The following is a 15,854-nucleotide window of genomic DNA, read 5'->3' on the forward strand; positions in this document are numbered from 1 at the left end:
TTCTCTGTAGAGAATAGATGGAAGAGGGCTGGGGTAGAAATGGGGAGATGAGCAGTAATACTCACAGGGAGTGTGTGCACAAGATAAGAGGCAAGGGTTCAGGGGAGATTTGGTGGTGGTGCGGACCAGGGTGGTGAGAAGGAGGTGATGAGAACCCTTCAGCCTCTGCATATATCTTGAGGGAAATGCACTGCATGAGTGGTGTTGAGAAAGGAAGAATCAAGGACGTCTCTAGGTTCTGTTGGGAGTAACCAGAAAGTAGAAAACACTGCAGAAGGGTAGGTTTACTTTGAGGGTACTATTAGCTAGGAGCTATCTTGGAAATGTGAATTTTGAGGTGCATAATAGCCATCTGAATGAATCGGACCACGTAGGAAGGTGGATACATGAGTCTGGAGTTCAGAGGAGGCAACCTGGCTGGAGTTATAAATTTGGTATTTGTCAGCTTATCTATTGTGTTCAAAACTATGGAGGCTAGCTGCGACCACATAGGGCGTGAGTGCACAAGGTAAAGAGGCCCAAGGACCTGGCTTCTTTAACAGTTAAAGGGTAGGGAAATGAGGAATAGTCATTGGAGCAGATTGGGAAGAAATAACCCGTGAGGAGAAGAACAAAAAGTAAGCGGTATCCCCAAAGTTCAGCAAAGAAATGGAAGAATCTAACCGAGCCTTTTCCATTTCTAGGTTCTTTGGAATTGCTTTTACCTATTGCTCCATTCTTTTGGCATCAAGCTGATATGGTACTTTTCATAATCTTTTTTGTAATCTTGAACTCTTTGTCACCTTTAGTAATGAAAGGATAATTTTAAGACCATTGCACATTACCAGGGTTTCATCTGTTTTTTTGTTTGTTTTGTTTTGTTTTTCTTTCTTTTCTAGTTCAATTTTTGGTTTTGTTTATTCCTTGATCCAAAAGCTTTTGACAGATAAATGATGGGCACCTGAGTGACACGGGAGTTGTTCAGGCCAACTTCTGTTAGCTTTCACAATTTTGTGACTTCTTCCGAAAGACTTGGCCATTTTCATTGCCTGTAACTGCACTGTCAAGCATCTGACAGGCTAGTTCCTATGTAGAAAATGGCTTTACTTCCAGGGCATGCCACAGGGAAATATTTTTTGAAGGCATTTTAGGGGATTCAAATTCAAGTTAAAACCGACTCCATGTACTGTTGCCAATGCAAATAGTGCCAATGAGGTGACACTCGGATGAAAAACAAAGTTCACACATGCTCAGGCTGCGTCACTACTGGGATATCATAACTTTCTTTTCTGCCTGTCAGCTGGCAGTACCTTAATTGAGGAAACAGTGCATGTATTAACATGAACCATACCCACTTTTTTATATATATATGGTACCCTTGATACTCAGGCATACCTTATACATACATTTAGAACCTGATTAGATAATCAGAATATTATTCAACTGGTAGAACACTCAAGCCATGATCATTGGCTCATGCCTTGATCAAGTAGTGAGGAACTTTTGAGTGCATTTGTACTGAAAATTGCATAATACATTCTGTTCTTGTTTCCTTAGAATAGGCTAAGATTCATCGTGTTAAATTAAGCAGCAAGAATGAGGAATAGCAGTAGTATTTCCAGAGCATAAAATGAAGCAAACTGAGCTTGGTTTTGATGGCTCCGAAGAAGCGGTAGTGACTTCTTGTTGGGTGTCTCACAGAGCTTTCCTGAGCCTGCAGTGTGTGATTACTTCTTTAGTGGAGAGGGGCTGTGTTGAGATTCAAAAAAAAAAAAAAACTGTTATAATACTGAGTAATTACTTACAGCATTTTAATCCATGTAGTCTTGCAATTAAAAAAATATTAATGGAACTCATATTAACAAGTCCATTATCTCACGATTTTAGAAAAATGCTGAGAGATGAGATATTATGATGCAACCTTAGTCATAAGCTAAAGAACCAAGACGACAACTAAGTGAGGCTTAGAGATAATTTCTCTTCCCTTTAGCAATTAAGAAATAGAATTGAGCATGGAATCTATATAGAAGCCAAAGTAATGGTAGTAATATACAGTGTCTGGGTCATTTTTCATTTTGCATAGGCTTTTTAATGTTTTCCTTCTTATCAGTCTTTGAAGATTTTTTCCACTGCCCCCAAAAGTGAAAAGTCATTGATGAACTATATTGTTGTTTTGAATATTTATAACTTTATTTGTAAAAAGAGCATGGATTCATTCATTTGTCTGAGCCTTTTAAAATAAGATAGCAAAGAATACTTTGCTGCATTTTATGTTATTTCACAATACTTTTGGCATTCTTTCTACTTTGCAAGCGCAGCTTTGCTCATACAGCTCTTGATTTATTATGACATGGTGTCCTTTCTGAGACAACGTTATTAAGTCACTGATCCTGAAGTGGTGAGGTCACATGTGAAGTCCTTATGGGCCTGTAAGACCGTGCTTCACCTCAAAGGAAAGTGAGCAGGGCCTAGGGTGAGGATGAAGGAGGCCAGAGGGAAAAAATAAGAAGAAAGAGAGGAAAGTAAATCTTGAAATATGGTCATTGGCATGAGCAGAAATTTTACCATCAGCATTTTCATAGAAAACCTTGGAAAATGAAAAAAAAAATTAATGAAGGGGGGAAATAAAAAGCCAGTAAGCCTTTAAAACTTTGCTCTATTGCATTACTAAGAAAGGCTTTGGAAAACAGAGGGGTTACATAAATGAGAGCAGGTGCGGTCGCACAGAGGTAACTACTCAGCATATGTAAGTGCAGTTGCAAAATCATTGTCTTGCAGAGAATACTTGAAATTGGTCCCTAATGGCCTTGGTTTTTGTCATATGGTCTTGATTATAAGGCTAAAATTGCATTGCCATGCCTTTAGTGTGAACGAGATGGCTGGATAATTATTACGTGCACTGAATACTTTTCTGCAAGGAGGAACCCGGACATCCCTGGTCACTGTAGCTTCCATTCTGCCTGGCTGTCAGAAAAGCGCTAAGCAGCCAATTCATCACTGTGTTTATGTGGAGGAGGAATGGAAATGTGCCTGTGTGGTTGGGTGTGCATATTCCCACACACATACACGTATGCAGATTGCAGACAAGCCGCAGTGGCCCTATGTGAGTGATTGGGGGGCACTGTTCAGAGTAGCAGTAGCATTAGTGGAAATGAGGGGTACAGAAAGGAAACAGGGAGCTTTGCGAAAACATGACTCTTGGTGGTCTCCATGTGCTAATAGCTGGCACTGGAGCAGTGCCAGGAAAGATAGAAGGCTTGATTTGATATGTTTCAGGAAGTTTAAAATTACTGACAATAGGAGCCCTCAAGATGTTTGTGGAAGACCAATGTTTTTAGATAACACTAAAAGAGAAAAAAATCTTCCCTTCATTAATATGTATTTCTTAAACCAATATTGCTCTCAGCTCGCAGATCCCTTCAGAAAGTACCTATAATGACAGTAACTAAAATTCCAGCTGCTATCGCTGCTGAAAATCATCTCATGACCATTGAATAGTTGCTTTCGCCACCTTTTCTGATGAGGACCTCAGGGGAGGCTGCCGTGAAGCGTGAGAACAAACCGGTGCTTTGTCCCAAGTGGGTAAGATTCAGGACTGAGCTAAGACTGTCGGCCATGACTGCACCACTCATTCATCATGGGAATATTTATTGTGGATCCTGGCCTTGGAAATCTGCATCTTCCCCCTTCCATGCAGCCCTTTGCAAAATATGGGCAATTAGCAATGAGGACCACTAGCTTTTCCACACTGAGCCTTGAACTTTGGGGCCAGCACTAAGGAGAGGAACAAATCACAGTTTTCTGAAGAGCTCACAGTAAGTCTAAGGGGAGAGCAGACACAGGTATGACAGTAAGGTTCTCAGTCCAAAAGCAGCATTTGGAAGTCTTCCAATTATGGTGTACAATCTGCCATTCAAAGCACAAACAGTGTGTGTGTGTGTGTCAGAGGGGTGACGCAAGTTGGTTGATCAAATAACTGGCCAATCACCCCAGCTGTTCTGCCGGTGGTATTTTGTTCTGTTGTGGGATGTGTACCATAAGGTAAGGAGTAGCCAAAACATTAAGAATGGGTGTTTCTTTGTAAAGGAAAGAGTGGAAAAATTGAAGTGTAGAACCAGTATTATATAGGCAGAACAGATAGATACAAGATGACATGTACACACACACATATCATATACATTTAGATTCCTGTGCTAAAATATTTAATGCAAAATATTAGAAAACCTATCATAATTATTTTAGTATACTTAATATAAGCTTTTATTTTCAGGTATATCTAGTGATACTTTGTTTCATTGCACCCATTATTATGCTATGCCACATGGTAATTAAATCTGGGATTCTAGGGCAATAAATGATGAGAGTCACACTATTTTGGTGCTGTTTTGAGCTTTCCTTTCTATTGAAAAAAAGCTAAATTAGTAGCATTTTATGATTCCTGATTTAGCTCTTTTAATAAGAAGCAGAAGCTAAAAACAGCCCAACCAAGCAGTTGAAGTCTTATCACAAGCCAGTAAAATCAATAAGCTAAAAAAAGTATGAAAAGTTGTTGAGTGACAGCTTAAAAATGGAAAATTTAAATATATATCCCTGCCTTCTGCTCCATTGTGTAATGCATAAAGCCCATTTTGGAGGGTACGTTTTTCAGCAGTCAAGAAAGTGATTTATTAGTATCACTGGATTTGTGTTTATGTTCCATGCTGTAAACTATGCTTATAGCGATATATCTGTATTAAAGCATTAATACTAGGAGTGCTACCTAAGCTTAACATTACTAATATTGTTCAAAGTGTAGTTTATTGGGCTATAAATAGTAACATCAGTATTGACACTTGCTTGCATCATCTAAGTGCCTGGATAACTATCTCTGGTGCTAAATGGCCATGATGCTGCTGACAGTATATAAAACATAAATAGTGACTATGAGTGATATTTCATGGCTACCACTGATGTTTCTACTCCCTTTGGTCTGCAGAGGATGAGTTCCATGTGTGCAGAGACCTTGTGAGGTTTCCCAGTGTTATTAGAGGGATATAATTATAGAAAGTCACATCTTGATTTTAAACATTCTTATTTCACAGGACCATGAATTTTATACAAATAAGGAGAAATCATCACTGTCCACAGTCTCAGGATAGTTAGCAAGTCACGAATGGAGTTTGGTTTAACCTTCCATACCCACACTAGGTCTTTCTCTTGGTACGAAGCTGGTTGTCGTTTAGTCATTCATCAAACAAGTTTCAGATAAGGGTTGATACTCTCTTCTCCATTCAGGCTGCCAGAACAAAAAAACATCAGCTAGGTGGCTTATAAATAACGGACATTTCTTTCTCAGAGTTTTGGAGGCTGGGGGTTGTCGGATCACGGCACCAGCAGATTTGATTTCCAGTGTGGTCTGTTTCCGAAATGGCCATCTTTTCGCTGTAACCTCACATGGAGGAAAGGGTGAGGGTGCCAGTCCCATCGTGAGTGCTGCCACCTCATGACCTAATCATCTCCCTCAGCCCCCTCCTCCGGAGGCCGTCACATTGGGCCTCAGGATTCAACATACGAATTTTGGGAGATGCAAACATTCAGTCTGTAACCACTACTTTATGGTGGGCCCTGTTGCCGTAGACAAGTATACATTCTAAGCCTGAGTTCTTCTGTTGAAAATCAAGACAGTATTTAAAGTCAGTTTAAATTCCATCAGATACACTCTCCTTTATTATAAGCTGTATGCAGTGAAAATGCTCTTTCTCAGATGTTGCCTTCAGGAGACAAAACGGTCACATACATCATGAATAAGCTAATTTATCTAGGTGTTGTAACTTTACTTTGTAAAGACCATTGACATATATTAAAGTAAGCTTTGAGTTCTTCGGGTTTGGAAGAGAACGGCTATTCTAGCAGCGCATCCCTTCATTCAGCATTCTTTCATGGAGCACCAACTATGTGTCAGAAACCAGGTGGCTCTCTGGAAAATTAATGACAAATGGGGCACACCCCGTATCCTAAAATCATAGTCAAATGATAGAACCTTTTGCTGATGTAATCCAAAGGAGCTATGAAAATGTTATTTTTCCCCCAATCTAGTAAGAAGAGGAATTAAATGCCTGAAATGATAAGGATCAAACATATTTTTGTTAGCTTGTAATTTCTTGCTAGTTTGTCATAGACTATGACAGAGGCAAGCTTACCGAAATGCTAAGACACTCATCTACTTCTGTCTTTTTCACCTCCAATGTCTTATTTCTTGGAACTGATTGGGTGGTGATAAGAAAGATATCAACTCAGGTAACCCATGAAGGATAGACAGTTTATGATGTAACATATTAACACTAGGTGTTCTAACTATGATGAATATTATTAATCTTATTAAAAATGAAGACAGGCAAGCATTGACTGCTCTCCTTCAGTTGAAAGAAGGTCAGGGCCAGAGTAGACCATGAGCTAGGATACAGTCTATCTGCAACATGACAAGGGATATCGGCCCCTTAGCTCTGGTCCCATGTTGCGATTTGGTGTCAGTCCCTTTTAGAGCACACAGTGCACTCCTGCTGGGCTCTGCTGACTTCTTCAGAGGTTAAAGGCAGGTCCCATTGACGGGCTACAGCCCACATTGTCTTCTGCCCCACATGCAACGTTGATGTAACCCTTGTCCCATCAGAGGCAGGCTTCCCTTCTAGCTAATGCACCTGGGCCAATGTGTCTGCTTCATCATTTCCTGGGGGATTTTATCATCCAGAAAACAAGAAACACGTGCTTATCTATTTTAAAGCCATAAAAGCTTGTGCTTTAATGAAACCTAATATATCATGTTACATTTAACGAAACATTACATTAAGGAACCTTTAATACTTTTTGACTTATTTTGTGGCCACTAAACCTGCATCCTTTGCATGTTTGCAGATAGTGGCTATGTGGTGAGCAGGAAACAAAGAGTTGGGGGGGTCGCCAAGAAAGTTTTCTTTCTCTCCTTTCATCTACATCCAGAAGGAGGCAGCTGGACATGGATGTGGCTGGTCAAAAAAGCTCCATCCAAGAAGCCAGTAAAACAGGAAACAAAATAAATTCTAGAGCTTCAGGATGGTGAGTGCATTGGCAAGGTGTGTATTCTATTCTCTTTTTGCTGGTCCGCTGATGGCACCCAGAACAGCATTGAGTCCATGGTAGACACCTTCCTCCCCCAAAGTCTGTTGGAGTCCCATAAAGAACTTAAAGCACATAAAGCATATGTTTTTGTTTCTTGGGCCCTAAATACATCCTTGTAAATGTGCACAAGATGACAGCAGAGTGAAGGCTAGCAGCCCAGGGACCTATGAAATCCAGTGTTTTTTCGTTAATTCCTCATTGCCTCCTTTGTTAGTTGAAAAATTCAGCTTTGGTCTAAAAAGCTGCTAAAAACCTTATGCAAAACGCTTGTAAACAAACGCCCACTTGAACCATCTGGTCTTGTAACACATACAAGTGATTAAGCTTCAGAGCTATGATTGTTAAATTTTTAAAAACACAACAATCCCAAACACCCCCAAATAGACTCCTTACACAAGTTTATAGGAAGAAAAATGTGATACTTTATATAGTAAATAATATGGAGCTATTAAAATTATTTTTTATTTTCCTACTTCCTTCTCTCCTTCCCTCCCATCCATCTTTCTCCATTATGAGTATTATAAACAGAGAAAGGCTTAAGACTCAAACATATGGACTAAAAATATGTTTCTAGTACCACTGTATTGAGTCTGCATGGTTAGCAACTTAGAATAATTCCTTATCTTTATCTTCATTATTTTTGCCCTTGATAGAGAAATATGTGTGCATGAATGTATGTGTATGCCTGTGCACACAAGAGGTGTCTTAGTTCCTTCTAGAATATTATATTAAGCAGTCTGGGCTATTTGCAAATAATGAATTCATACTTTTTGTCCGTAATGACTGAAGAAAGGTCGGTCAGAGGGAAATTAAATATGTTAAGAGCTCTCATTTTAATTGTATAATATCGATACTGTCTTTATAGTTAATTTCCTTGACAAGTTGTAGGGCACATGGATTGGACTCTTCATATGTATTTCCAACATGAAAATGATTCTAAATTGCAACATTTCATCTATGTGACATCATTAAAGTGTAAAAGAATATGCTGTACAATGGACGGTGAGCCTATGGAAAGACCACAGCTTTCTAGCTGATGACCTGAAATGAACAACACAGAGAACCAAAGACTCCCAAGTGAAATAAAAACTAAGTGAGAAATCAGTATCACAGTAGGTCCCGTATTTCTGTCTTCTCCATCTTGACTGGTCCCAATCCCTAGAGTTATCCTATCAGCCGGAGGAGGAAAGACCGTAGCTGAAAGAAAGGAGAAGGTGTGTTTAGCTATGGTAATGGTGACTGGTATGCCAAACAAAACCCCAAATATAAAATGGTGCAAACATAACCACATGTCATCCACAGTAGTATTGTTGAGCTGGTGAACCTTTTGAGTGGTTATTCAAAGGCTGAGCTCCTTCTGTCCTGATGCTCTCTGACTTCAGTGGATGGTGTCTAGGGTTGCCCATAGCATCGCAAAAGCCTGGACCACGTGTGGGGAGCCTTCTCTCACTGCTATTCTCTTTCCACAGAGGAAAACTCAATAGTGTGGCCACCCCTAACTGGGAACGCGGCTGGGGAATATGGTCTAGCCAAGTGCTAAGAAACAGGAGGAGATGAATTTGGTGAACTGCTGGCTTATTTCCACCATAAGAGGAGAAGAGTCAAAAAATGGGTATTGCTGCAAGGACACTCTGTAGTACTTCTTATTTGTTAAGAAGGAAACAAAGCCTTTTTCAGTGATGTGTTAGAAAACTCTCAGAGGTGGGGAGTAAAAATAACCCACCTGATTTGTAATGTCTGCTGATTTCTTTGGTGTAAATACTCCCACTGTGGCTGATTTCAGGTTACAAAAATGAAGTTACTCAACCTGGATTTGGGAAAAGACGCAGAGACTCAGCTTTAGCAAACTTGTTGCTCTGATGCTGCATTTTACTAACAAATTCTGAGACACACATCCGAGGCAGCCTGTTTATGAGGAGGTAGTGACCATGTATTTCTGCTTTTGCATTTGACACGAAGAAAGGTTCACTTCAGATTGGATTTCTTTATCCTCTAAAGAGCCATCCATGAAATTTATTCTTATTAAGAACAAATGGGTGTGTATACTTTCTGAGTCAGAGAAAAATAGGTCCAAAGACACAATGAGTCAAGGCCCATCTGTACTGAATTCTGGGTCACTTGCCGGCAGAATTTAAAGCTTCTAGAACAGCGTTCCAAGGAGCATACTAAACAGTCAGATGGCACTTCTGCAATTTCATATGGTTGTTTCCATAGCTGTTTTCCTAAAAGAGGGAGAGAGAGATTGGGAGATGGAATGGATAATGTGATGGGAGAAAAGAGATGCCAAGGATAATCCCTTTGTTTCTGTCTATAAAACTTGACTTGGGTGGTGGTATCATTTCCTGTGAGAGAGGCAAAGACGTGATAGGGTCTGGCCCGTGTTTTAAAACTCTGAAATTCAGATGGATTTTCGGATCTCAAATGGCTAATTAATTAAGATTGTTATGAGCGCACCAATGGCAGTTTATGTTCCTGAACTTCCCACTATTGCTTGTCTACTAACTTTGTCCAAAGAATCAGGTCAGTGTGGTTTACTCTTAACATCCTGCTTGATCCACGCAGACGCAGCCCTCTTCAATCAAAGTCCAGTGGTCCAGATGGAGGATCAAGACATGTTATGTACTAATTTTTAGCTTAGTGGCTTTTGCCATGTGTGGGTTTGTTTTCAAGTGCTCAAGTGCTTCAGGTGTTAAAGATGGAGCACCTCTCGAACTGATGGTACAGTCTGTGTCTCAGGGTTAGTTATTAGGCACTTGTTGCATTATTTCATTGTAAGGGTTCCAGATACATCGCTAAGATTCCAGGCTCTGTAGTTTTTGTTTGGAACACAAGCTGAAGCGGATCAAAAACCTCAGAGTGAATCAAATCTGTGAGGTATTGGTTTGGGTCAGTTACTGGTTTATTTGAGGCCAGCTGCTATTTTTGGAAAGTACCAAGGCTGGTAATGATGGGCTCAGATATCAAGGTTTCTCAAGAAGTTAATCCATTCACTTAGTAAATAATGAGCCATTCCAGGCAGCAGCTCTCTCTCCCAATTTTTTAATGATGAGGAAAAGTATAAACTCTGCTGAAACTAACTTTCCTCATGCCAACCTTGCCCCTTGCATTTTTTTTTAACTGTGGTCTGCCAGAAAGACAGAACTAGGGCTTGGCAACACCAGTTTTGATCAGACTAAACAACAGAATCATAATGTCCTAAATACAAAGCTCACTAATTGAATTTCATTTGCTGGACTGACATACAACAGCCAAGGCAGAGAACACTGTCGGCTGTTTTTTATGAGGTCCGGAGTCTAAAGTCATTTTTAAAATGTGAGTGATGCAATTTCTTGTATCTTTCATTTAAAATGCTACTTGGTAAACAGTGTTTCAGATTAGTGTGTTTGTCATTAAAATGAAGACAATACATTCAGCTGAATCTGCAAAGGAAGAAGTTTAGAAAATGATTCATTTTTTCTGTGTGGTCTACTGTAGAAAATCATAAATAAATAGGGAAGGGGGGGGAAAAAAAAGAAGGATTGTGGATTTTAGGAGACAAAAATTGAACTATTTCTAAAAGAGAGTCAGTCCCTATAAGCTAAATCTTTGTTTTCTTCAAGCAGACTAATACATTCTGCCTAATTCATTTTTTATTTTCTCTCCGGGTCTGCTTGCAGATTTGCCTCAACAAAGGAAGCATCATGTAACATCTTTTAAATAATTGATGGCTCTCAGTACAAGCCAGCTTGAAGGAAATTCTGAAAATAGGTTCTGATTGAGCAAAGGCCTCCTTCCTCTCCCCACCCCCTGCTCAGCCCTTTCCTGTCACCTTTTCCCTCCCTGTTCGCTCCTTCACCTCCTCCGGACTCATAGAAGATGATGATACCATTTGGACTTAGGCTTTTCCTACAACTTGGTATCCTTCACTTATTTCATAGCATTCTAAGTGGTTTTATCAAAGACAAGGGGAGCTGTTAATTACAAGCTGACTGATGTAATGAAGAGCTTTTAATTAATCATGAGAAATGTTATGTCATAATCACCACAAGAGATGGTTTGTTGGCTGGGACTATAAAAAACTGGGTGTGAGCTTGCCCCTATAAATTCTGAGTATCTCAGGGTCCAATTTCCCTAGCATCTTTCAGGGGAAAAAAACAGCTTTCAAGCAGTTGTGGTAGGTAAATGTTTAGACTGGTCCACTGTGAGCCTGGCTTGTGGTCTTGACTTTGTACGTCACATTGCCTTCCGGGGCCTCTGCTTTCTCATTGGTGAAATGAAGGCTTTGGAGTGGATTGTGTCCAAGATATCTGCCAGCAATGGTGTTCTTGCATCCTTCAGGGAAGGGGGTGATACACCAAGGGGCACTTACACTCCATTTGAATTTGAGGGCATTAGTGATATTCTGAGTTTGAATGAATGGATTCTGTGCTCCTTCATAATGAACCTTCTTCCTTCTTCCCATTAGTTTTATTTTCTCTTAGTCTTTCACTTATTACTTCTCTTCTGCCACGTAACCCCTTTCCTTTCCCTTCCTGACTTTCTATATTTCCAGAGTAATAATGGAGAGGAAATGATTGGCAATGCGTAAGAATTAAGGATCTTGGCCACTTATTTTGAAAATTTTCTGTCCTTGCAGAAAAGCTTTCTCTTTCAGAAATTGCATCAGAGGGTAGCCAATACTATGGAATTTGGGAAGATTAACTATAGAGAGGCAACTGTCAGGAGATCTGAATCTGGAATGCTAAGTTAGGGCTCAGTTTAACTGGGGAAAGCCTTACATTGTATCTATTATTGAAAAAGCTGTATCTAAATTGATGGACTATTGTCTACTCTCAAAACTCTAACCTACCCTTCCTTTCAGGGACATTTTTAGCTATCAGGCTGATTATATTGTTCCCTGTTTCTGTCTTATTATACAATCTTGGTTGAGGGTGGGAGGGCTGAAGTCACCTTTGCCTGTAATCTTCTCAGAAACCAGTAGTTTGTTAGTATGCCCCATTACTGCCTAAGATAGTATTTTCTGGTTGCCTTTATTGAAATCCTGAAAAAAGTCTACAAATGATCACACCTATTTAGAACCACATGAGCAACATATGGCAGAGAACCTAGAAAACTGAGGAATTTCTTCTGTTTGTCTTCTACTGTTCTACCGTGAACTAAAGTTATATCTGAAAGGATCAAATGTGTTTGTGTTTCACCTTTTACCTTTTGGAGAGTATATGATACACCACAGGCTTTTGTTATCTTCAGGTAAGTATATTATGGGTAACTGCTCCCAGTAAGATATGCACCTAAGGCTTTGGAATTCAAAATGTGCTTTTCCCTAAGGATAGTTGTGCTGTTAATAATTGGGTTCCACTGTCCTGCTACTGTGTTTCAGCAACAGTATGTGGTAAATGGTTTATCTTTTTATTGGAATAGCTATTGTTGGTGGGGTTTGGGAACTGAAGAACAGCTCTTTCTCCCTCTGAAGGTAGAGAGGTAATTCCTCACCTTCTAGGGAGGTGATGGCAACAGAACAGAGGCTACTGCTGGTGGGGGTGGGGGTGGTACAAGTCCTGCTGCCCGGGGGTCCATGGCTTGGTGAGTGAAGCCACTCTAGGAATTTAATCCTCCACATTTGTTTTAAAAATATCCTTTGGGATAGAAAGGGGAATCCGGATGCTTCCCCCCAACCCAACACTGCATAATCATGGCAGGGTGGCAGCATTCACATCATCATCTGCATGGAAAATGCCCCTTGAAGCCATGTGATGCAAAAATCCATGCAAATGTAGTTGATAGTTTTTAATCCTGGAATGAATTTCTTTGTTGTCAGTTCATACATCCAGTCTCAGTAATGAACTGGTTGAAGTCAATTTCTCACTTACAAAACAGTAGTGTCCCAGAGTACACTGGAAAACTGATTGTATATAATTCAGAATATTTGCAGACAGGAAAAAAAAATGAGATGAATTGTAGTGAGTTTCTAGAGTACCCATGAAAAATCTCAATCACACTATAGGTGAACTTCTAGAAGTTTACAGCAGTCTTGTTTTTTATTCTTCAGTAAATTATCTGCAATATTGAATAAGGAATCTGCTACCTGGATTGGCTGCCACCATTTAAAACAGAATTAATTGGGGGAAATATATAGTGCATTGTGTCAAAAGAGGAGATCATTGAGGTAATAGGAACAAAGTTCACATACTCTTCCAATGACCGGCCATCTTCCCTCATCCACATTCCTGAATGGGTCAGAGAATAAAATGCAGCATGAGATGTACATGGACAAAACATGCAGGCACTGGGTTTGAGGAGTGCAGTCAGAGAGGTGGGTTCTACTTCACCCTTCACCCCACCTCCCTAGAACTCCCAAATAGCAAAATTGTTGCCTATGGACAGACAGATCACTCATGTACCTTTGGGTACAGAAGACTCCAAATTCTTTTGTAAGAAATTATAGGATGCAACAAGCATCCATCTTTTTTTCTCCTTACAGCATCTTCTAAAGGTCTTTGTATGACTAAAAGTGACTAAGGTAGTAATTCTTTCTCCCCAAGACTGTGAGAGTGGGGTCCCACTGCCCGCTGATCTGGGCAGTCCTCTGGATGGAAGAGCCCAAGTAAGGTGCTTCTGAGAAATGCTTTTCCGCAGAAAGAAGCTCTGTGTGTGGGAGGAAAGGAACTCATTCCAATATTACAATGTTAATGTAATTTTGAATTTTCACTGATTTCAGACACAGGCCTTGACAAGTTATATATTTTAAATGTTAACCTGGAATCGCAGCCGCACCTGTCATGACCATTGGCAGTATTACTGGACAGCAATTTACATCTGATGAAAACAGTACCTGAAGGATTTTTTGATCCTGCAAATTTTTCTTTTGTACTTTTTGAATCCAGTGCTTTAAAAAAAAAAAGTAAAACCATAAATTAGTTCCCCTCAGGCTTCTTGCTCTGTAGATGTGTCAGTGAGGTGGATTCTTTCCTAGCATTTTTTTGTACTTACACAAATTACAGCTTTTTAGCCAGTCTCTTATGTTCACAGTCCTCGAGAATAAATAGGGTTGGATTTGCATGTTCAAGTCATCTTGCCTTCTTTCTCACTCACAAGAAATACACTGCAAATGCCCTCTCATTTTCATTGGCACAGCACCTTCCTTTCTTTAATCTAGACCCTGTCAAGTTCCTGTCCACACTGGAAGCCTCCTCCATCCCTCAGCTGAGTTGGTCTTTAGCACTCCCTCTATGCAAGAATTTATTTCGAAATCACTCCACCTTTTTTTTTCTCTAGTACTCAACTAGCTTCTCTTCAGTATGTAAGCAAATGATCAAAGTTTGATTCCAGTTGCTTCTTGTATCCTCGGAGTGTTAAGGTGAAGTTGGAATTGAAACCTCAATCTTGTTTCATTGGCAAGCATTTTACTTTTCGTCCTTTAAAGAACAGGGAAAAGCTATGAGTTTGAAGGGTGTCTTTAGTCAATATGGTTTTAGAGCCCCTCTGAGAATCTTCTAATCACCATACAGGCATCTCTTTTGAAGGGTTCACCCCCCAAAGGCTACAGTTTCCACTCTCATGTCTCAAGGGTGGGATGGGAAATGGCCTGGTGCCATGTGATTTAATGAGTTTTCCCGCATGTTGTACTTAATAAGCTGCACTACAGTGTGCACCAAACACATGATTAGGGGCCTTTCCACTGCCCACCGGTTACAACCTTCCCTTCTTCTCCCATCTCTGGGCAGCATGTCTAGCACATGATTCCCCTGGATGGCCCAGGGGTGACTTTGTTGCTCTGAACAGTTTTCTTTTATACGAGGGTAAAAATCTGAGAGGTACTGAGTTAATCATACGGAGTTGCCATTTTTGTAGGTCGAGATTGGTAGAATATTGGCAGTTTCAAAAGGTTTAACCTCTGATAATTTCCTCTGGTAAAAATCCTACCTAAAGCAGCATTTTTGAAGGGCATGTTTGGCTAAAATCCAGTGTGGGATTATTTAAAGCAAAAGCTTCAAGCTTTTCCAACCAGGAAACTTGTGCTTCTCTACCTTTTATCTTTTCTGAGGATCAGAGAAAAAAGAAACAAAACCCTCATATTTAGAGAAATTCATGTAGTTTGAGACTAATGTGAAATAAGAAAGTCCCTGGGTCCCTGTGATAGAATTTTTTTTCCTGAAAGTTATAAATGGGAGTTATAATGGAAAATGCTTTGAAACCTTAACCAGAGCATTCACTATAAATAAGAGAGGAGCTGAAGATTAACACATCTGATAAAGCTGAGAAGGAAGAAAACTTAAAATAAGAAATGAGGACTGTACCTTAGTTTGAATGTTAATACAGCCCAGAGTATATATATGAGAAAATCAAAGACTTACTAAAGTCAGACTGAACGAAGTCATAGCTATTAATAGAAGCTTAACTCTATTGCCTGGGAGATTTTATTAAATGCAGCAGCAAAGGAAATTGACCTCACTTTTTTTTTTTTTTCCTTTTTTGGGTTGGATCCTTGCTCACGTCACATAAATGAATAGAGCTGACAATTTACTGGTTCATCAATGAAACAATATTAAGTTATGAAGATGTAAGGAAAAAATCCTACGCTAACATTGTTGCAGTTTGAAAGGTAAGCTGTTCCCTGCAAGATTAGGAGATACTAATGTTCACTTCAAACCTATATAATGTAATGCCACCTGATACACATCAGAGGGTCGGTGGCCTCTTGACATCTTTGGTGATCACTGTGGTCCCGGCGAGTATTTTATTAGCAATGTACATAAAGAGGC

General features: G+C 39.8%; 1 protein-coding gene across 7 annotated transcripts in view; it reads left to right on the forward strand.

Moving 5' to 3' along the window:
• ESRRG (estrogen related receptor gamma) overlaps window positions 1-15,854 on the forward strand; it is a 590,395-nt gene that overhangs the window by 162,111 nt on the left and 412,430 nt on the right. For 5 of the 7 annotated variants that reach the window (XM_036931783.2, XM_036931742.2, XM_036931759.2 and 2 more), the window contains exon 2: window positions 15,603-15,694. The exons of the other annotated variants lie outside the window; for them this stretch is intronic. The gene's annotated coding sequence lies outside the window, so the exon portion shown is untranslated. The remainder of the gene's footprint in view (window positions 1-15,602; window positions 15,695-15,854) is intronic. 7 annotated transcript variants of the gene reach the window in all.

The sequence above is a fragment of the Manis pentadactyla genome, chromosome 19, assembly GCF_030020395.1.
Source record: "Manis pentadactyla isolate mManPen7 chromosome 19, mManPen7.hap1, whole genome shotgun sequence".
In the NCBI taxonomy this organism is placed as follows: Eukaryota; Metazoa; Chordata; class Mammalia; order Pholidota; family Manidae; genus Manis; species Manis pentadactyla.